The sequence below is a fragment of the Schistocerca gregaria genome, chromosome 8 (assembly GCF_023897955.1).
Source record: "Schistocerca gregaria isolate iqSchGreg1 chromosome 8, iqSchGreg1.2, whole genome shotgun sequence".
NCBI lineage: Eukaryota > Metazoa > Arthropoda > Insecta > Orthoptera > Acrididae > Schistocerca > Schistocerca gregaria.
In genome coordinates, this window is record NC_064927.1 from 439,193,913 (window position 1) to 439,217,756 (window position 23,844).

At 44.3% G+C, this 23,844-nt stretch overlaps 1 long non-coding RNA gene across 1 annotated transcript in view; it reads left to right on the top strand.

Moving 5' to 3' along the window:
• Positions 1–12,301: 12,301 nt before the first annotated feature.
• LOC126284005 (uncharacterized) overlaps positions 12,302–23,844 on the top strand; it is a 34,333-nt gene continuing 22,790 nt past the window's right edge. The window contains exons 1-2 of the long non-coding RNA XR_007551424.1: positions 12,302–12,403; positions 20,772–20,921. This is a non-coding gene — a long non-coding RNA (uncharacterized LOC126284005). The remainder of the gene's footprint in view (positions 12,404–20,771; positions 20,922–23,844) is intronic.

Below are 23,844 nucleotides of genomic sequence, written 5' to 3' on the forward strand. Positions count from 1 at the left end.
AGTGATCCAGTTTAACATAAGTAGCATATTGATAACAAGAAATCAAGCATCTGACAGTACAATCAATAAAACCTTACAGACGCTGACCTGTGTCTTGAAACTGATTACTATGAATTAAGCATACCTTATCCTCAATTATCACAATAGTCCGTTACCAACTAATGACTCAAATATCTCAGTAGCTTTAAAGAATTTCCAAATTTTGATCACTTTAAACACATACCTACAATCAGCACATAACTTTTAACGACATTCTACATAAAACTCTACCAAATGTTAAACAAACGTACTAAACCTACTTAAGAAATTCTTCCGCAAGAGACAACAAAAATGGGAAATGAGAATGATAACCTTCACAAATTGCAAAAATAATATAAACTGAAAATCGAAGAGGTTTGTCAAATGCTCAGCACATATTTTGCTTAATCATTCAAAATAGGGTTTCAGAATATCATTTGCCCTTTTCATTACTCATTCGTACAATACGACATGGGTCCATGGTCCTCCCCTTCATTCATGGACTTTTCTGAACTGAAACACAAATACTTTTAACACAGTCCAGCAGCCGGTTCACGCATGCGCACTTGCTACAGTTGATCAAACACAGTCTGTAGCATCCCTCAGAAGAAAACTCAGTCAAAAGTTGTCTTTAAGCGAGCTAGCCATTTTTAATGTGACGAGGCGGCATCAACGTTAAACCAGCAACTTGCGCGGTGCCTCACAACTTGCTTTAGAAGTAAATAATGTATAGCAAACACATACGGTAGAAATACAGAAAGCAATCTGAGTCCCATGACAATACCTTGCATCAGTATGGCAGTGACAGGACAACATCATGCGAGAACTCTGTCAGTGCCGCAGTCCGGCACAGCAGTCCTTGGCGAAAGCTATTACGTCTTGTGATATCCCTGGCTGTGTCTACCAGTATTTTATCTTGCTACAAGCTCACCTTGATGCAGCTTTATACACGTAAAGTAGCATATGGTACAAAAGCGGAGTGAGGTACAAGCAGCAGATAGATACATGTCCGGCTCTGAAGAAGAGCCAATTGTACTGAACTTGCTTCTGATTGGTCAGTACATTCGGGAGCTAGGCGCCAAAACTTATTTATTATTTATATACTTTTCATTGTATATAACCCTGTTTTCAGTATGACAATCTCTCGTGGTTACGGTACGAGTCTATCGTTTTTGTTTAACAAATTACACTACATTTGAGAAACATGAGAGTAGCGATATTACAACCGAAGTGCTTCGGACACCTTCGGGTCGCTTTGGCGCCCCTGGGAGACGAAGTACTTCGGCTGCGCTGGTCAGACTGTTTCGGGCGTTCTGAAGGTCCGGTAACGCAACTCGGATTCGGGTGTTCTTCAGAGCCGGACCTGTATCTGTCTGTTTCGCACGGACATGTCGTACTCTATACTGGAAGTTGTCAGAAAAGTTATCGTACTATTAAGAAAGCTATGTCGAGAGTTGTCGAAGAGAGTGTAAAAAGTGATATTTTAAAACGTAAACAAACAGGGACCCTTAATGAGAGGTGTCACCTACCACCTTGGTAAGTGGAATCCCACAAAAAAAAAAAAACACAAGTCTTTCGATTTGAAGCCACTTCGGTCACTTGCGCGTCGATGGGCATGAAATCATGATGATTAGGACAACACAACACCCAGTCCCTGAGTGGAGAAAATCTCTGACCCAGCCGGGAATCGAACCCGGGCCATTTGGATTGACAGCCTTTCGCGCTGACCACTTTTTTTTTTTTATCAGATTGACTTGGTATATTTCACGAGAATTCAGACAACCATAGTCAAATCATCATTTAATATTAGCTGCAAAAAGAAAATCAACAAATTAGTTGAAACACAAATAAAACATTTCTTCTGAAGGGGAAGACCAACCCGTTATCCCACCCGTATGAATTTTGGGTGTATATATATACATGCAAAAGAGAAAAAAAAATTACGAAAAAATACAACAAGGGAGGGGACTCAAGCTCAGGGAAGAAACAGGAATCACAGGGGAACTTAACCAACACCTTGACGGTTAAACACAAGAAAAAGCATATTCGCAAAAAGCGTTCGGTATTGTGGTAACCGCTGCCATTTCCAATGCGCAGTTGACAAATAATGGTGAAAAACGCGGGGATCTGGGTCATTACCGCCTTCAATGACGTAGTGGACATAGTAACCCAAGAGCCAGACAATCGTGTTCGTTTTCGTCTGAGGAAAATAAGAGGTGTCCGGATGTAAGAAGATGTCGTCTGGGAATGCGGTTTCAGGCCCTCTAGTAAGAAAAGCTAATTGACGGCGGACCCAGAGCCAATGATCCCGTCCGCAAGCAACTAGCCTGTGAAGTAAGGTGTCAGTTTGATGACATTCCTCACACTGATCAGTCGGACGAAGGCCAATACGAAAAAGACGATCACCAGTAGGTATCAGACGGTAAATGACCTTATACCACGTTGAAACAATCTCCATCGGCAAAATGGGAAGACTAAGATGAGACCAGACCGTTTTCCATGACGTTGACGGGGAAGAAAGTTCAACAGAAGAAGGGAAACATGCTGTACCCCAACGGATTTGTAGCATGTTGGTAGTAATATGCGTCATAGAAAGTATATAAGCACCCAGAATACCGACAAGTACAAAGTATTCACGAATGTGCCGCAATTTAGGATTAATCCGTCCAACATCAACAGGAGGGGTCAGACTGGCCGGCCGGAGGCGGGAAAGTAAACGAGAGGTGACTGAATGCGGAGCCCGCGAACAGGTTAAAACATTGCGGCGGGCAAATAAGATGGACGTCTTCACTTTGATATCTGAAAGACCCAATCCTCCAAGCTTCCGAGGCCTGGCCACAACTTCATACCGGACACGGAAGACATGGCGGCGCCACAGAAATCGACTAGACAGCTGTTTCAGCCTGCGGGCCATCATCGCGGGAAGCGGGAAGACCTGCGCAACGTAGTATATTTTACTGAAGACATAGGTCTCTAAAACCCGTGCCTTGTGAAGGAGGCTAAGGGAACGGCGGTCATGTTCAAGGATCGCCCCGTGAACACGACTCGTAACCTCACGCCAATTTAGTGCCGCCATTTTGATCGGATTACGATCCACTATGATCCCCAAGGTCTTATGGCGATCGAAAACCGTCGCCCAAGGAATGACGACATGATCAAAGCCTCTCAACGGCAGGAACGTGCATTTGCGATCATTAATGCGAGCACCAGCAAGACCACAAAATGAATCCAAGGTATCCTTAAGCCGCGGTATGTCCTCGGCATGTCGTACTAAAACCATGACGTCATCGGCGTATGCACGGACTGCAAAAATTTCCCCCAATATATTCCAGCCACGTAATTGCATGGTGAGATGGCGAAGTAAGGTCTCTAAGGATAGAACAAAAAGTGACATGGATAATGGGCTTCCCTGGGGTAACCCCCGACTGATCGATATCCGGGGGGTAGGGTGACCGTTCACAATCACCGAGACACTGATACCGGTAAAAAGATTAGTTAAGACTTGTCGAGCATCATTATTAAAGCCGACAGCGGTGAGCACTCTCGATAAAAAATCATGGCTGACGCGATCGAACGCTTTTTGGAAATCAAGAAAAAGCAAAGCCCCTGGGATATTAGCGGCAGCCGCCACCGAGATTACATCGCGACATTCGAGAACGGAAGTCAGTATCGTGCGTCCAGGCACACAGCTTTGGTGGGCGGCAATAATGGTATCGAGCAGCTTAGAGAGACGGATATTAATTGCTCGAGCGACAAGTTTATAATCAAAGTTAAGGAGAGTAATAGGACGGAGGGAATCAATTGCAGGTCGACCTGTGGATTTCGGGAGGAGGACCATTCTGCCTTCCTGAAAAGGAGCAGGAAGTGAGACTCCCCGCATCACTTCATTTACCATTGACGTTAAGGTGTCACCAATGAGCGGCCAAAATTGAACATAGAACTCCTTAGGAATACCATCTAATCCAGGCGACTTGCGGGACTGCGATCCTGCAACAACATCATATATGTCATCCTTCTGAAAGGGACGCAGAAAGGCGTCGTTTAATTGAGGAGTGACGACGCGAGGCAGCAAGGAGGTAAAGTCGTCAAGAGAGGTTTCCGCCGGGACATGAGTATCGTACAGATCAGTAAAATAGGTGTAAACGAAGTCAGAAATGTCACGGTGAGAGGTGAACACGCGGCCGTCAGCGGTTGTGAGGGAGGCAAGGCACCCACGTTTCCGGCGCGACCGTAAACGGACTAGATGGTAGAGTGACGTCAGTTCCTCTTGTAGAAGGGAACGTGGTTGAGACCTCGTCCGCAGGCCCTCCATTTCAATGCGTTTGAGCTGCAGCAATTTGGCTTTGATGCGCTGTATATCAGTAACCCGTAGGGGAGCATGCGTAGCACTATCGTACAGTTGACGTAAGACAGAATAGTAAAATTCTTGCGTTCGTCGATCTTCTGCCACCTTCGCAGCCCCAAAACGCATGAGAGCCCTACGGATGTGTGGTTTTGCATGCAGTGTCCACCATGCCACGATAGACGGGTACCGGTCCATAGTACGAGAACAACGAGTCCAAATGTCCTCCAGGACGATACCAAGGGAGGTATCTTGCAAATACGCGATATTGAGCATCCAAGGAGAACGAAACAATTTTACCGGTTGTCGCTCGTAATTAAACGTAACGGCTACAGCGCAATGATCAGTAAAACAGGCTGGTATCACATCAACAGCCAGAAGTTGCCCACACAAGGAATCGGAAAGGTAAAAGCGATCGAGGCGACTGCTAGACGTGGGAGTAAAGTAGGTATGTCGCACAAGTGTAGGATAGCGAGAAACCCACACGTCACGCAGGTGCAAGGAGCGCACAAGGTCGTCGAGTTCTTTACTGAAATTAAAATTAGGAGACTGATCTACCGGCCGTAGAACACAATTGAAGTCCCCACCTAAAATTATCTTTGTCGGGGATTTACGAAGCAGGTAAATGACTTCTTCTTTATAGAAACTCGAACGTGCGGTAGTACAACCCGAACCAGAAGGGGCATAAAGAAGGAGTAAACTGAGATCATAAAACGTGCACCCGATCCCCCTTCCACTGTCGAGTACTTCGAAATTCATCAACGGAATGCCTTCTCTATAAAACAAGGCAGTGCCCGTAGAAAGTTCGGAAGCGACATTAAAAAACGTCGAGAACCCAGAAATGGAAAACTGGTCGAATAGGACTTCCTGTAAAAAAACAACATCTGCCCCAGACTGATAGATAAACTGTCGCAAAGCGGCGAGCCGAAGCTCAGAACATATTCTGTTAATATTCAGAGTAAGAAATGTATATGCTTGCATGGAACTTCAACCCAGAAAGAAGAACAAAGATCGGTAGAGAGCCGTCAGCTGACGGAGCAACATACAAGTAATCATACCAGAAACAAGCGCTGAACCACAGAGAGAAAAACTACGAAACAGAACCCTCATCCTCCCACTGCTTTTTCTTCGGCCGTGACGCGGCTCTCTGTGGCTGTTTACGGATTCGACTGCGGCTCCGCGGTGCCGACGCTGCAGCGTTCGGCTGCGTGGGAGCATCATGTAGACATTCCGTGTCAGATTGCGGGAGAGAGGCCTCTACATCCCACTCGTCCGCAGACATGGGTTCACGGTGGGGCAGTTGGTGAATAACAACGGGATCCACTGGCTCTGGAGAATCAATCAGTTGTTTGATGGGAGGAGGCTGTGATCTAGAGGGGGCGACAGAAATTCCAGAAGGGGGATGCGAAACAGAGTCAATAGGAGAAGTGTCAGAGAGAACCGGAGAAGACACGTGGCAACCAGAAGCAGGTTCCGTCACGGGCGTCTCCGAAGAGGCTGCCGCGGCAGCAGGAACAACGTCAGATAAGGTGTCAGGGAGCTTCTGCAAAGGCGTGATAGCACCTGTGGCGTCCTCATCCACGATTTCCGACTGAGAAAGAGAGTCCTTTACCGGAGGCCCATCGGAAGGGCGAGCCAATAAGGAAGATTCATCAGCCGCATCATCCTGTGTTCGCCGACACTTGTTGTGAGAAATCAGCGCGGGCACATCGGAATTAAGGGCAGCAACATCGCTACTTAAGGACAACGGGGGAAAATCACGGCCGTTGTCGGGCAACGGATCACTGCGTCCCTCAGTAACAGTGAGCGATTCAGTCCGAGATCCTTGCGGGAGAAGATGAGCTAAAGTCAATTTTTTAAGCTGTTCGTATGTAGGTTTTAATACCACCACACGCCGCGGACAATTAGTACGGAAATGACCAGTTTCATTACAATAATAACATGTTCCTTCCTGGCCACTGTACGTGATATGGACCCTATAACCACATACCTGTAGGTGAGAAGGAATAGGTTTTTTGACCACCATTTCCACCGACCGAATACCACTATATACCTGTAAGCGGTGCTGAGCAGACTAGCGTTCCTTCCGAATATGGCGTACGTCCCCATAAGGAAGCAAAACGGACTTCAGAAAACAGTCGTCAAACTCGGGCGGAAGGTTAAATACCCGAACATTCGTATATATCACTTCTGCATTTGCCAAGATAACCATACTAGTGTAACCATCACGGTGCGTAAAGGGTACCTGAGAACCATGACGAGAAAGTAGCCTATCAACCTGGAGCGGGTCAAGAAACTTAACAAAAAACACATATAATTCGCTGTCGAAATATGCGGTATGCACCTGATCAGTAGTGACCTTAACTGTGTCGACTAACCAGTCATGTATCTCCAAAGAACCGGGCTGGACGTGACGCGTGGATTTGTCAAAGGTAAAACTGACTGTACCTGTACGCGGAACTTTCGTGGGAACCATGGTGGACATCACGGCGAGAGACGACGCCGCGACAGGAAGGGCCGCACGAACACCAAACAGCAGCCGACAACCAGCGATGCGACGCGCACGGAGACCAACACGGCACTAAACTGACAGGAGGAAAACACGCTGCGCTACGGTAGAGGCGGAACTAAGAGCACAACCTAGTCGCCCGACGCGCGAAGCGAACTGCAAACCACTCAGCTACCGGGGCGGACAAGTTCGAGATGACAGCATAGCAGCCTCTGCCGAAGAAGATCCCACGACCGACGAGCTGTCTTCTGAGATGGGGACGCAACTTTAGAAGACGACAGGCTGGTGGAAGGAACGATAAGGGACTATTTTTCAATCTCTACAGATCTCTTCAGCTTCCAGATCTGACTTTCAACACGACGAAATACAATTTATAGTCTTCACCTCCAGGAAAATACAGCTACGCTTAGTGGCCCGCCGTAATGAGTGTCTGTAAAACTTCTCACGACCCTCCGGACCCTCTCGCTCCCTTCCATCAATTTCTTCTTGAAACACAGGCTAACATAAAAAAGATGCCCGTTGCCACAGTAGCAGATAACTACTGTACTGTCTGATTGTCCTGAAATAATGGCTCTTTCTCCAAGAGCTATCACTCCACTCTCAACATTATTTCCACCTCAGGCGCCCAGTAATCCACAACTCCGTGGAATTGTACTGACGCTTTCAGCTGCCTGCCAGTAACTCCACATCTGCTCTCTGCACACGTCATGTGCCCCACATGTCAGGCGACACTTCGATATCATTGCGACAGAGGTGCTCCACTGCAACAGTGCCAACCATCAGCGCACTTCGCCGATAATCTTACAATTCTGAGCTGGAAAGACAGGCATTTTAGAAAGTTCACCTATTCTACCGAAAAGGTCAGTGAATATTATATTGGCAGTATCTCGTGTATCTAGTACGATCGTAGCTGGTACGTTCCAATCTGCAGCATTAACAACGCCCTGGACTAGTTTTTCATGAAGTTTGTTACACATGTTAAGTTCAGGTCGTTATACTTAATATCTTACTTTTTAACTTTCAGTGTTTCTTGACTTCCAGAAGCATTTAATCAGTACCAGACAACATTTTCTATCGAAAGCAAGATCGTACAGGGCATCAAGAGATATTTGTGACTGCATTGAGGATTTCATTCTAGGGAGGAGCAGCCCATTATCTCGTCAGCAGATGTACAAGTAACTCCACATGTTCGCCAGGAAAGTTTGTTGGTACCCTTGCTGTTCAGGTTGTATATTAATCTCCTTGCAAACAACATTAGCAATGTCCCCACACTTTTTCACAGATGATGCAGTTATCATAATAACGTACTGTCTAAAACTGGGTGCGCAAACGTTCAGTCAGACCTTGATATAATATCGACACTTTTCTTTCAGTTTCCAGAAATGTAAAACTGTGCATTTCAGCAAAAGAAAATAGGGAATCTCCCAAGTTATGGCTGGTACTCAGCAACCAGATACTAGTTTTAGCATAGCGTTATAGAGCCAAAAGGTTTAGTCTCCTATGGGACACACATTTGGAATCGGTTAACTCTTACAAATAGCTGGGTGTAATCCTTTGCAGCAGAATAAAATAGAACGATCACATAAGCTCATTCGTAGTTAAAGCAGGTGACAGACTTCGGTTTATTGATATAATACTAAGGAAATGTAATCAGCCTACAGTGAAGACTGCTCACAAATCACTTGTGCGACCCATCATCCTACAACATTGGTCAAGTATGTGGGACCCGTACGAAACAGGACTAACAGGGGACATCGAGCATCGGCAAAAAAAGACAGCACGAACGGTGACAGCTTTGCTTGACGCAAAGGACGGCAACGCGGTGACATTGAAAGAACTGCAAAATTCTTTAAAATAGACGCAAACTGTCTTTTGAAACCCTGCTTAGCAAGTTTCAAAAACTATTCAAGCGATGAATGAAGGACTATCATTTAACTCCCTATGTACAGCTCCCGTAGATATCAAGAAGACAGTACTAGAGTAATAAGAGCGCGCAAAGAGGCATTTTAGCAGACATCTCTTCCACGTTCCAGAAGTAATTGGAACGGGAAAAAGAGGTAATAACTAGTACAGTGGGAAGTACCCTTCTGCCATGCACTACAAAGTTTTTTGCATAATAATTACGTAGATGTAGAGTGAGATGTCTCATACCTTTTAGCGAAGAATGGCCCCTGTGATTGTGATAGAGATGTCTATTTGTAAACGACTAAATACAGGTCGTTGTTTCAGACCTTTAGAGTATCTTGTGAAATCAAGTAAATACTCACATCGGCCATAACTGGACACTGAAATGAATTCGCTGGTGACAACTGAAAATTGGTGCCGAACCAAGACTCGAACCTCCATTTCCCAGTTTACACGAGCGGTTGCCTTAAGCGCTTCAGGTATCCCAGCACCCTTTCCTTTCGACACAAATTCCCATGTTGTCGCACGCTACTTACGTTGCGTCCCATTTCCCCCACACTTATTGCTCGTCACATCATGCTGGATTCCTGCTAGGGTTCAAGAAAGAGACTGCATAAGCCCTGAAAGATCTAAATGGCTGTCATGCCGAGTAGAATTACATAGAGGGTGATTCATACCAAGTTTGAAAAACTTCGAAGCGCGTAGATGGCTTTGAGACAACTGTAAGACACATGGGGCTAAAAGTATCTGAAAATACCCCAAAAGTGGATGACTAATGTTAAACGTGTGATGTCACCATATGGCGCATCTCGTCGCACGTGCTGGTGCCTACCGATCTCTCCCTTCTGGTCATCCTAGCCCAAGTCAATCATTCACCTGGCTACGGGTCTACGCAAGAGCCTTTAGGGCGTGGGGCTCAGGGTTCGGGTGTTGCGTCTGGCAGAAATGATTTTTTTTTTTTTTTTTGCTTCGTGTTACACAACTATGTGTTTACATTGAGGTAATAATTATTATTTTATTTACAGGTCTCGCTGTCTCCGCTGGTGTCTGCAAAGTACAGTTCAACTAAATCCTACCATATTGTGTTACAAATACACTGATAAGCCAATACATTATGACCACTGCCCACGGCGAGGCTGGATGACGCCTGGTGGCGTTGCGGACACGTGACATGGTAACAGAAGTATGTAAGCTGCGGAGACATGGAACGAATGCCACCATAGAATTATGGTGAGCAAATGGGAAAATACATTGAGATAAGCGACTTTGACAAAGGGAATATTATTACTATTACGTAGAGCCTGTGAACGACTATCTTGAGAACGGCGAAACTGGTCGAATGTTCATGTGCTATTGTCGTGATCATCTACGAAAAGAGGTAGAATGACAGTGATATATGTTGATCTCTTACATCTCTGCGGAAAGAGAACAATGCTGTTGCATAAACAACTGTTTTGGAGTACGCCGTTCACCGTACACTGTTGAACAAGGTGCTCCACAGCAGACTAGCCTCTCGTGTTCACATGTTGACTCAACTACGGCGTCAGTTACAACTCCAGTGGGTACGGAACCATCGGGATTCGACCGTCGATCCATGGAAACGTGTAGACTCTTCGGGTGAATCCAGTTTTGCTAGACTAGGTCGATGGTCATCTCGACAAACGCCGTCATCGAGGTAAATGGCGGCTCGAAACGAGCAGCACACCAAGGACGGAAGATGGTGGGAGAAGAATTACGCTATGGGAGTCATTCTTCATATGAAACTGCAAGTTTCGCAGAAGAGCTTCTGTAAAGTTTGGAAGGTAGGAGACGGATACTGGCAGAAGTAAAGCTGTGAGTACCGGACGTGAGTCGTGCTTCGGTAGCTCAGTTGGTAGAGCACTTGCCCGCGAAAGGCAAAGGTCCCGAGTTCGAGTCTCGGTCGGGCACACAATTTTAATCTGCCAGGAAGTTTTTTAACATATGGGGACGTTTGCAAGACAACAACCATCTGCACGAATAGTTCGACGACGTTTTCAGCACCATGGACTATCAGCTCAGAGACCATGGCTGCGGTTACCCTTGACGCTGCGTCACAGATAGGAGCGCCTGTGATGGAGTACTCATCGAGGAACATGGGTGCACGAATGGCAAAACGTCATTTTTTCGGATGAATCCAGGTTCTGTTTACAGCATCATGATGATCGCATCCGTGTTTGGCGGCATCGCGGTGAACGCACATCGGAAGCGTATATTCGTCATCGCCATACTGGCGTATCACCCGGCGTGATGGTATGGGGTGCCATTGGTTACACGTCTCGGTCACCTCTTGTTCGCATTGAGGGCACTTTGAACAGTGGACCTTACATTTCAGATGTGTTACGACCCTTGGCTCTACCCTTCATTCGATCCCTGCAAAACCCAACATTTCAGGCACGACCGCATGTTGCAGGTCCTGTACGGGCACATTCTCCAGACCTCTCACCAATTGAAAATGTATGGTCAATGGTGCCCGAGCAACTGGCTCGTCACAATACGCCAGTCACTACTCTTTATGAACTGTGGTATCGTGTTGAAGCTGCATGGGCAGCTGTACCTGTACACGCCATCCAAGCTCTGTTTGACTCAATGCCAGGCGTATCAGGGCCGTTATTGCGGCCAGGGGTGGTTGTTCTGGGTACTGATTTCTCAGGATCTATGCACCCGAATTGCGTGAAAATGTAATCACATGTCACTTCTAGTATAATATATTTGTCCAATGAATACTCGTTTACCATCTGCATTTCTTCTTGGTGTAGCAATTATAATGGCCAGTAGTGTATTAAGCAGGCAGTCACAATGATTTGGTTCATCAGTGTAAATAAGTATAAGCTTCCGAATTGCATCGCTTCACTACTGGTAAATGACCTATGAGTCCTTTACTAAATAAAGTCTGTCAATAGAGAAAGGGACGAATGGTGGGAAACAGAAAATTAGAAAAGGGTTTTCTATATTACATAGAGGTCAATAATTCTGTAACTTCTACGTTTGCAACATATCACATGTAGAAAATATGTGTGATGAGAGAGGAGCCGATTGGTGCGATATGTTGCGCTGCCTCCCACCAGCGAGGGCAGGGTCGGCAAGCACCATCACTGCACGTACAGCAAGACGTTCAACACTTGTCATCCATTTTTGGGCTACTTACCGAGATATGAGGCCCCATATATATCTTACATTAATCTGGCTCAGAGTCATCTACGTCGCTTCGGGTCTCTTTAAACGTTAATAACAACACCCTGCATGTGTGATATTCGTTCGTTCGGATAGGTTCTAATGAAAATACACCACGCATAAATAATCCTCATATACAGAACGGACGTAAAAATTCAAGCAGCTGAAAAGGTCAAAAGCGGTCGTATCGAGAAAAATATCATTATTGTTAGACGAAATGGTACTGCGCCATTAAGTGAAAGAGTCTGCTGGAATCATAAAGCCATTTCCCATTGGCACGCTCTGTAATATAAACGAGAGATCGGACGCCCCTGCAGTAACACGGCTCGCGTTATTAGCGATAGCTGTTACAGACGCAGTGGCCATGGGGTCATTTATGTGGCTTCTGGTAGCTATGTTGCTCGTTTCTCCTTCAACGTGTGCGCGGGCGAACCAACGTGAGTACGACATTGCGAGTTGCAATCCAGACGGGTGTCGATTATTGGGCTGCTCCTGACATACCGCCTGCTACGAGATATTTTCGGAAAGTAATGTCCGATCGGTCCGAAATCTAAACGACAGTGAAAATCAAAAATGTTTTCTTTGCGACAGTTAGTTACACATTCCAGCTACTTCTCTATATAGTCGCTGCTTGTCATAGCGTTGTACCAAGCAGTCCCCGGTGGTTTCCGCCAATTCTCTACGCTGTCAGTTCGTTGTCAGTGCGAGATGTCTTCACAGCCAGTGGTTAATGTAGCAAGATGAAACTGAGGGGAACCAATTACGGACCGTATAATTAGTTATCAAACGTCCATCAAAAACGCTGGAGGAGCATCTTCATTGCCACTGCAGTCTGCGGCCGAGTACTGTTACGAAGAAGGAAACCCATGACAGTTACTTGATGTGGGTTGCATGACATCAGGCTAAATCTCTCAGCAGGCGCTTATACTTGTCTCCTGTCGAGGAGGCATCTTTAAGTGCTCACTTTGGACTCGAAACTGAGAAATAGCGACGTGACGCGATCGACAGGCATACTAAGTCCACTGTCCAACACATCAGTGCAAAGCTTCATCGGATTTTCACGGAGGTTTCCATTTAGCGCCTGATCGGATCTTACTCTCCTCATAGCCTTCTTTAATGTACACCGCAAACGCACTACCGCTCTCGCTCCCAGCGACATTGTGCGGAAGAGAACTGTGAAGCGTTCTGATAAGTAGCACCTCTGTCTTGTCTCTCACTTCACTTACAAAACGCAGAGACGGATCGCTTCATGTTCCATTTAACACGTGATGTAACGTAACTACGCAAAATGCGTCTTAAGTCTATGGCACAACGCAATCACATAGGGCGTCAACGCCATCTGATTGTTTTCGCTCATGTAGTTTATGTGTGTTACCGTGAACAGTTCTGTGACCGAGTTGTTTTTATCAGAATCGACACCAAACCAACGCCGACAACGATAGTTCAGGTATACATGCTGACGTCCCAAGCTGAAGATGAAGAGATTTAGAAAGTGTGTGAGGATATTGAAAGGGTAACACATCATGTAAAGAGGGATGAAAATCTAATAGTCGTGGGGGACTGGAATGCAGTTGTAGGGGAAGGAGTAGAAGAAAAGGTTACAGGAGAATATGGGCTTGAGACAAGGAATGAGAGAGGAGAAAGAGTAATTCAGTTCTGTAACAAGTTCCAGCTAGTAATAGCGAATACTCTGCTCAAGAATCACAAAAGGAAGAGGTATACTTGGAAAAGGCCGGGTGATAGGGGAAGATATCTATAATATTACATCATGGTTCCGAAATCAGATAGTGGATTGTAACGTGTACCCAGGAGCAGATATAGACTCAGATAATAATATAGTAGTGATTAGGAGTAGGCTGAAATTTAAGGCACTTGTCAGGAAGAATCAATAGGCAAAGTAGTGGGATACGGAAGTACTAAGGAATAAGGAGACACTGTTGAAGTTATCTAAGGCTATAGATACAGCAGTAAGGAATAGCTCAGTAGGTAGTACAGCTGAAGAGGAATGGACATCTCTAAAAAGGGCGATCACACAATTTGGAAAGAAAAATACAGGTACAAAGAAGATAACTGCGATCAAAGGATTGAATTGTTTGGGGGTGGAGACCAGACAGCGAGGTCATCGGTCTCATCGGATTAGGGAAGAACGGGGAAAAATGTCGGCCGTGCCCTTTCAAAGTAACCATCGCGGATTTAGGAAAATCACGGAAGACCCAAATCAGGATGGCAGGGCGTGGGATTGAACCGTCGTCCTCCCGAATGCGAGTCTAGTGTGCTAGCCACTGCGCCACCTCGCTCAGTAAAACCCTGGGTAACAGAAGAAATACTTTCATCGATCGATGAAAGGAGGAAGTACAAAAATGTTCCGGGAAACTGAGGAATACAGAAATACAAATCGCTGAGGAATGAAACAAACAGGAAGTGCAGGGAAGCTAAGACGAAATTGCTGCAGGAAAGATGTGAAGACATCGAAAAAGAAATGATTGTCTTAAGGACAGACTCAGCATACAGGAAAGTCAAAACAACCTTTATTGAGATTAAAAGCAAGGGTGATAACATTAAAAGTGCAACGGAATTGCACTGTTAAATGCAGAGGAGAGAGCAGATAGGGGGAAAGAATACATTGAAAGCCTCTATGAGGGTGACGATTCGTCTGATGTGAGACAAGAAGAAACGGGAGTCGATTTAGGAGAGATAGGAGATCCAGTATTAGAATCAGAATTTAAAAGGGCTTTGGATGACTTAAGATCAAAGACTGATGACCAAAAAACAGATTTATTCTCTTTATCCTGTGGCTCAAGAAACGTTGGAAGTGGTTTTGGGTTGTAGGGCGTATTTACTTACCAAGTTTAAAAACATTAATAAATAACACACTGCAGCAAATCGGAACGACAAGGGAAATATTGATCCCACCAACTGCTAGCACAGCTTGAAGGTGAATCACAAACAGAATGCAAACGACTGCTCGACCGATATTCCAAATGATTGGAAAAGAGCACAGGTAATCCCAGTCTTCAAAAAGGGTCGTCGAGCAGATGCGCAAAACTATAGACCTATATCTCCGACGTCGATCTGTTGTAGAATTTTAGAACATGTTTTTTGCTCGAGTATCATGTCGTTTTTGGAAACCCAGAATCTACTCTGTAGGAATCAATATGGGTTTCGGAAACAGCGATCGTGTGAGACCCAACTCGCTTTATTTGTTCATGAGACCCAGAAATTATTAGATACAGGCTCCCAGGTAGATGCTATTTTTCTAGACTTCCGGAAGGCGTTCGATACAGTTCCGCACTGTCGCCTGATAAACAAAGTAAGAGCCTACGGAATATCAGACCAGCTGTGTGGCTGGATTGAAGAGTTTTTATCAAACAGAACACAGCATGATGTTATCAATGGAGAGACGTCTACAGACGTTAAAGTAACCTCTGGCGTGCCAAAGGGGAGTGTTATGGGACCATTTGCTTTTCACAATATATATAAATGACCTAGTAGATAGTGTCGGAAGTTCCATGCGGCTTTTCGCGGATGATGCTGTAGTATACAGAGAAGCTGCAGCATTAGAAAATTGTACCGAAATGCAGGAAGATCTGCAGCGGATAGGCACTTGGTGTAGGGAGTGGCAACTGACCCTTAACATAGACAAATGTAATGTATTGCGAATACATAGAAAGAAGGATCCTTTATTGTATGATTATATGATAGCGGAACAGACACTGGTAGCAGTTACTTCTGTTAAATATCTGTGAGTATGCGTGCGGAACGATTTGAAATGGAATGATCATATAAAATTAATTGTTGGTAAGGGGGGTACCAGGTTGAGATTCATTGGGAGAGTCCTTAGAAAATGTAGACCATCAACAAAGGAGGTGGCTTACAAAACACTCGTTTGACCTATACTTGAGTATTGCTCATCAGTGTGGGATCCGTACCAGATCGGGTTGACGGAGGAGATAGAGAAGATCCAAAGAAGAGCGGCGCGTTTCATCACAGGGTTATTTGGTAACCGTGATAGCGTTACGGAGATGTTTAGCAAACTCAAGTGGAAGACTCTGCAAGAGAGGCGCTCAGCATCGCGGTGTAGCTTGCTCGCCAGGTTTCGAGAGGGTGCGTTTCTGGATGAGGTATCGAATATATTGCTTCCCCCCCTCCCGTGGAGATCACGAATGTAAAATTAGAGAGATTCGAGCACGCACGGAGGCTTTCAGACAGTCGTTCTTCCCGCGAACCATACGCGACTGGAACAGAAAAGGGAGGTAATGACAGTGGCACGTAAAGTGCCCTCCGCCACACAACGTTGGGTGGCTTGCGGAGTATGAATGTAGATGTAGATGTAGATATTTTCGTCAAGCACCGCTGGCGCAACACTCTTCTTTCCCCCACTGAAGAGCACACACCACGTATAGTATGCACTTTTGTACCGTCAGCACAGATTCCATTTGAGTCTAGACGCCAGCCACCGTCCACCCACCCAGAACAGATACCGATGTCTGCACGTTGAGAACTCGTTCTCTTAACTGCTAGCTCATACCCAGACTTCACCAGGCTGGCCCAGTGCCGCCCACGCGATCTTGTAGGTCTGTCCGTACATCTCTCGGCAACCGGCGACAAGCAGTCGCTGGACACGACCACCGCAGAGGACGAGAATTGAGCGTGCCGAAATTCACGGCACCTGCTCCCCGACCGAAACCTTTCGGCATCCCCACCGATCATAAAGGTCACGATATCCACTGCAACTACAATTAACATTAAAATACGGTTGATAATATTCTCAGTAGAAACGCTGCTGCCTCCGTACAGAATATAAATAAATATACGTCACATTAGTTATATGCCGGCTTAAGTTGGGGCTCATGGGTCAAATTAAATCGGGTGATGCTGAGGGAATTAGATTAGGAAATGAGACACTTAAAGTAGAAAAGGAGTTTTGCTATTTAGGAAGTAAAATAACTGATGATGGTCGAAGTAGAGAGGATATAAAATGTAGACTGGCAATGGCAAGGAAAGCGTTTCTGAAGAAGAGAAATTTGTTAACATCGAATATAGATTTATGTATCAGGAAGTCGTTTCTGAAAGTAATTGTAGCCATGTATGGAAGTGAAACATGGACGATAACTAGTTTGGACAAGAAGAGAATAGAAGCTTTCGAAATGTGGTGCTAAAGAAGAATACTGAAGATAAGGTGGATAGATCACGTAACCAATGAGGAGGTATTGAATAGGATTGGGGAGAAGAGAAGTTTGTGGCACAACTTGACTAGAAGAAGGGATCGGTTGGTAGGACATGTTTTGAGGCATCAAGGGATCACAAATTTAGCATTGGAGGGCAGCGTGGAGGGTAAAAATCGTAGAGGGAGACCGAGAGATGAGTACACTAAGCAGATTCAGAAGGATGTAGGTTGCTATAGGTACTGGGAGATGAAGCAGCTTGCACAGGATAGAGTAGCATGGAGAGCTGCATCAAACCAGTCTCAGGACTGAAGACAACAACAACAACAACAAGTTGGGGCACATGGGACTGACTGTCTCTTTCGGTTGCCATACCTTTTTAATACTTGGGTGGCAGGGGTAACGAAATTAATACTTTGTTAGCATCGCCAAATGTGCGGCAGGAGTTGCTTCATCAGTTTTGCATTAGTCTTGCTAATTTTGCCAAAACTTCTCAAGTACACTTTACGTACTACCATAAACCTATTAGAGAACTTGCCACTGTGGTACGATCTGATTGCTTGGTCATCGGTTGCTAGAATGCTCTTCAGAGCCTGGCATAACCACACACTAGTCCATCTTGGTGACAGTACTCGGCAGACGTGGGAGCCAGCTCTGCGTGAACCAATATCTTAGGTCAGTGATCATTCAGTCCCTTACAAGACAAAATACCATCCTTTAAGAGACACAACCTAACGTCTCATACTTAGCTAGCCCGCTCCTTATCTCTTTGAATGTCTCATCCTCCTCCTGGTAGTTATTAACCCGTTTTAAACAAAGCGGAAAATCTCCTAACTGTAATTGGTAGTGTGAGCATCAGTGACATGTTCGTCTAGCTTCTCATTTCCATGTTCCTCAGTGCCGCCTTGAAACAGCCTACTAGGAGTAATACACTAAATTACACGCACATATCATTAACGTTGAAATGAAACAGGGTTTTCGGATATAAATTATGTTCGAACATTATGAATTAACTCGAAGAGAACGGTCTATTGACAGACAGTCAACACGGATTTACAAAACATCGTTCTTGTGAAACACGATTAGCCATTTAACCACGTGAAGTGTTGGGTACCACTGACAAGCGATTTCAAATGGATTCCGTATTTCTAGACTTCCAGACTCCTCACAAGCGGATAGTAAACAAATTGCTTGCTTATAGAATATCGTCTCAGTGTGATCTGATTCATGATCACCGTCATAGAGGTCACACTTTGTAGTAACTGACGGAAAGTAATGGAGTGATTTCTGACGTTCCCCAAGGTAGTGTTATAGGCTTTCTGCTGTTCCTTATCTATAATAACGACTTATGAGAGAATCTGAGAAGCCATCTTCGGTTGTTTGCAGATCATGCTGTCGTTCATCGACTATTAAAGTCATCAGAAAAGCAAAACAAATTGCAAAACGGTTTAGAAAAGATGTCTGTATGGTGCGAAAATTGGCAATTGACCCTAAATAATAAAAATTGTGAGATCATTCAGGTGATAACTAAAATAAGTCCTTTAAACTTCGGTTACTCTATAAAACAATCAAGTCTGAAGACCATAAATTCAACTAAATACATAGGAACTACAGTTACGAACAATTTCAATTAGAAAGAACACATCGAAAATGTTGTGCGGCAAGTAAACCAAAGACTGCATTTTACTGCAGAACACTGAGACAACGTAACAGACCTACAAAACAGACTGCCTGCACTACGCTTGTCCGTCCTCTTTTGGAGTGCTGTTGTGCGGTGTGGGATCCTTACCAGACAGGGTTAACGGAGTACATCGAGAAAGTTCAGAGAAGGAAAGCATGTTTTGTATTATCGGTAAATGGGGAAGAGAGTGCCACGGACATGATACAGCATTAGTGGTGGACATCATTAAGACAAAGGCATTTGTCGTTGTGGCGGAGTCTTCATACGAAATTTCAATCACCAACTTTTTCCTCTGAATGCGAAGATATTTTGTTGACGTCATCCTACACAGGGAGAAACGATCATCATAATAAAATAAGAGAAATAAGAGCTCATACGGGAAGATATAGGTGTGCTTTTTTTCAGCGGGCTGTTCGAGAGTGGAATAGTGGAGATTTTATTGTCAAGGTGCATCGATGAACACTCTGCCAGACACTCAGGGTGATTTTCAGAGTATCCACGTAGATGCACTCTACCCATCAGCAATCACATTATCACTAATGCTCAGGTACCTTGCTACGAATTGAAATGCAGATATCAAGGTAGTCCATTTTGCTGCTCTCCCCATATGCCTAGGTCGTGACATGTCCCAGCTTAAGGCCGGGTTGTCAGTTTCAACCTGGAAAGTCCTTCGCTCTTAATTAGGGACGGCCAAGAATCTAAATTTTCTTAATACTGTTTCGTGAATAGAACGTCACTATCGAATATGGTATCACAAAGATTGCTGGATCTGCCACAAGAAACTTTCCCCTGTACCTACATTTTCATTCTGTTTGTCCCAGGTAAATCTTCTTTTTTAGGTCTGTTTCGCGAAAAGAAAGTCAGTGGCGAATATGGTATCACAAAGATTGCTGGATGTGACGCAACAAATATTTCCCTGTACCTATATTCTCATTCTGTTTACCCCAGGTAAATCTTTTTTTCTATGTCTTGTGTACATAGTTTCGGTATAAACTCGAAAATGCAGGAACATTTAAGAAGTTGGACAAAAGTAAATGTAGTGTAATTGTTGTGTACATAGTTCTGCATAGTCAGCGCATACACAACTTTCCCAATAGAGCGCGCCCCATTAAGCACAACAGCGCAGGCGCAGGGCTCGTTCGTCTCCGCACAAAGAGATGGCGCTGTCTTAGAGACGGACCAAATTCTGCTTCCGCCGATCTGCGTATTAATATGTAACGCAGCCAATGAGGTTGCTGCTAACGTAGGACCACTTTTCCTCGCGGATCACACGCGCACATTGATACCTAAATGCGCGAGGTATTATAATGAGTGTGCAGACCTCCGATTAGCCACTCTGCATTTGTCTGCATTAGTCTGTACCAGTCTGCATTAATCTGCATTAGTCTGCATTTGTCTGCATTAGTCTGTACCAGTCTATAGTTAAGTTTCAGTCTGCGCCTAATAAGATTATCATATTCCTGTACATAGCCATGAACATAAATGAATAGACACTTTGTCAAGTATCAGAAATATGTGAGAATAAGATTAACATACAAAGACCAAAGGAACTTCAGATTGTCAACTGTAAACAGCATCCAGAATCAAGTTACGCAATATCCATGATTTTTATTATTTTAATAAAAATGTGTGAAGATTAATCAAGTTCTGTTTAAAGCTTGTCACCGTCAATCTACTACTCTAAGCGTGCAGGTGGCATTTCTATCGTCTGACCTAACGGCAGAAGATAAACACGCCACGATAAGACCACGAGGCATTTTGCTGACACTCGCCCACTTCGTTAGAGCGACAAGTCAAATAATCTGATGGTGTGTGTACCGAATGTCTTACAGTACGCCCACCACAGTAATATGCATGAAGAAGACCAGCTGAGTGTCTTGTCTATCGGAGAATATGGATACTTCTTGTAGACGCTTCCTGATACGCTGAATATGTGGTTAACCTATTGTCACTTCACAGAGGCAGACGAGTCGTCCATGGTGAAACGGAAAGCCCAGAGGTGTACACCCAACTCGACCTTCAAGATCGACTGCAACATGTGCTCGTGCAACAGCAGTGGAACCTCCGCCAGCTGCACCCTGTTGGGATGTCTCAACTCCAAGCGTAGACGTGAGTCCATCCCTCTCTATCAGTCTCTCGTTTCTGTTCGTCTCTCTGCCTATTTCTTTGAATTATAACGGCTCTTTCCGTGTATGGCCCTAATTTCAATGAAGTGCGTCACTTGGCCTTGACACATTAAGCGAATGTTACTTTCGTCCTTGAGTTATACACACCAGAGTATTAGCGGTAACTGCGCTGCCGCACTGTTCTCGTACTTTTCTTTTCGATATCATCAGAAGGAATAACAAACAGTGTTTCACTAGCTTTTGTTGCTTCTGCTTATTCAGAATACTGACCTAAGTCCCTGCATAAACAGCGCAGATGAAATAAAACTCCTTAACGACGTATCTCGTTAAGGGGGGGTAGGACGTCAAATGGACCGACTTGGAGCAGGAGTCTATACTTTTACAAATAAATTCGTACAACTTTGTCAGCATCACCAGGAAGGATTCAGGATTCACACCCATTGCAGTGGACGTTCGAAAACATAACAAAACAATTTTTTTTACGTGCGAAATTTCATCATTTTTTCATTTGTTGCCATAGGTACACTTTTCTTCATAAGTTAGAGAGATTCTTCGATGAATTTTGCATAGCATACCTACCACACTCACAGGTGTACGAAACTCTAGAATTTATTTCATTTATGCAAAAACGAATGAACTGTTATATTTTAAACTTCGTGTTTAGAAAAAACACAAATGTCATAGTTAATTATCTCAATTTTTACCATAGTTTTCAATAGATTTGGAAAACTCTTGAGTTTCATACACCTTTAAGTATGGTTTGTATGCTGTGCAAAATTCATCGAAGAATCTGTCGTACTTATGAAGAAAAGTGTACCTATAGCAACAAAAGCTGCCATTAGTAAGGGAGATAAATGATGAAATTTCACATGTAAAAAAAAATTACTTCGTTATGTTTTCGAACTTCCATTGCAATGAGTGCGAATTCTGAATCCTTCCTGCTTCATGCAGTTAAAGTTTTATGAATTTATTTGTAGAAGTATAGACAGTGGAAATTCAAATGTCTTGTGGTGCCTCTCCTGCTGCAAGTCGCCTGTTTGACGTCCTACCCCCCTGAAATGGTCGACTGCAAATCATTTGCTGTGTAGTTGAAAAGAATTCCGCAAACGACGCCACCCTAGAGCTATTCACCAGTAAATGATTCGCAATGTTGTAGGTCGTTGAACTTGGCGGAACTAACTGCAAGACATAAATAAGCTCTGCTTGCCAATGTTTCCCCTGTCGTCAGTGACCTCAACTGATAATCATTTTTCCACTGGACCATGGAGGCAGTGGATCTGTTCTCTTACTGCATAGGATTCCGTTGTTGAGGTAAACAAATAAATTACTTAGTGAAAGGAGCAGGGGTGTATTATAGACCAGTAACAGATGGACGATGCTAATTATATTTTATGTATTCATAATGGACCTCCAAAATAAGAGGCCGGTTTAAGTAAATAAGATGGGATTTTTCCAGCGCACAATTTGGGACCATACAGCATTCTGCAGTCTCATTGTGGATCAAGCCAAATGCACATAAGAAGACACAGAAACACACGAGAAAAAATGATAACTTGTTTAGTCTCTAGAGACTGCATTCATAAGGAAATCAGAGCACATTGAGAATTCAGAATCCAGAACGAGACTAATGAGCCTTGGGTAAACACAAATTGCGATCCCACAGACGAGGAAAAATTGGAAATTTGTGGTAAGGACTATGGGACCAAACTACTGAGGTCGTCGGTCCATAGGCTTACGCACTACTTAATCTAATTGAAACTAACTTGGACTATGGACAACACACTCACCCATGCCCGAGGGAGGACTCGACCCTCCGACGGGGGAGCCGTGCGATCCGTGACAAGATCGCACGGCTACCCCGTGCGGCCACAGACAAGGGTAGCGTGAAGTTTACCTCACTAGTCATGTTGATACTTTAAAGCTAATGTGTCGCAATACAATCGTATATTTTCAGCTTAATCATGGACAGATGTGGTACAAACATTCTGTTGCGAACTTCATTTCCAAAGGGGAACGAAACTGTGCATGGTTCCTTTCATTGTGATGGAAAGCAGTAGAGACCGTGAAAAATGCAATTACCTCGCTAGTGCGAGACACAAAGTGAAGCCTACAAAGAACAGCAACGAATTGGTCGTATCTCAGCAGTAAACTCGAACGCTGAACAACTGTGTACTACCTGCAATAGTACAAGATTCCTGTAGCCAACTTAACTGTGGGTTGGACACGCTGTTAGTCGCTCAGGCTTTTTCTCGAGGGCGGTTTGTAGTGCTGCGGTGGCACCAGCTTGCTGTGACCACGTTTAGGGTTAGTGTCCCTCTGTACTTCTGTTGGCTGACTTTATTTTGAAACTAAGGGAGAGTGGAACTTCTGCAGATTTACGCCATCTTGAGTATTGAATTAAATAACTCGTGACCATAAAAACTGCACAAGCGATTTGACAGGATGAGCATAGTGTGAAGCGCTAACAGAACTTCAAATGAAAAGTCAGTAATATACTGAACCAGGATGAGATTTTCACTCTGCTGCAGAGTGTGCGCTACTATGAAACTTTCTGGCAGATTAAAACTGAGTGCCGGACCGAGACTCGAACTCCGTACACAGTTTTAATCTGCCAGGAAGTTTCAATATACTGAACATCTGTACCTTGAAAACGGATTGTGGCAATGTCAGCAAATGTACAAGAAAATATAGATCAAACCTTCAGGTCTGCTTTATGTGAATAGTAGCACCTGTGTCATTTTGTAAATTACATTATCATGTGCAAATAGTAAAAATGTAGGGAAAACGACTCAGAAGCCACATATTTTCTGTTAGATCTAAACATGACGGTGTTTACATATAAAACTATTTTATTTATATAAAGAAGAGTGTGTGTGGGTATGTCCATGAGCTCCTTCCAAACCCGT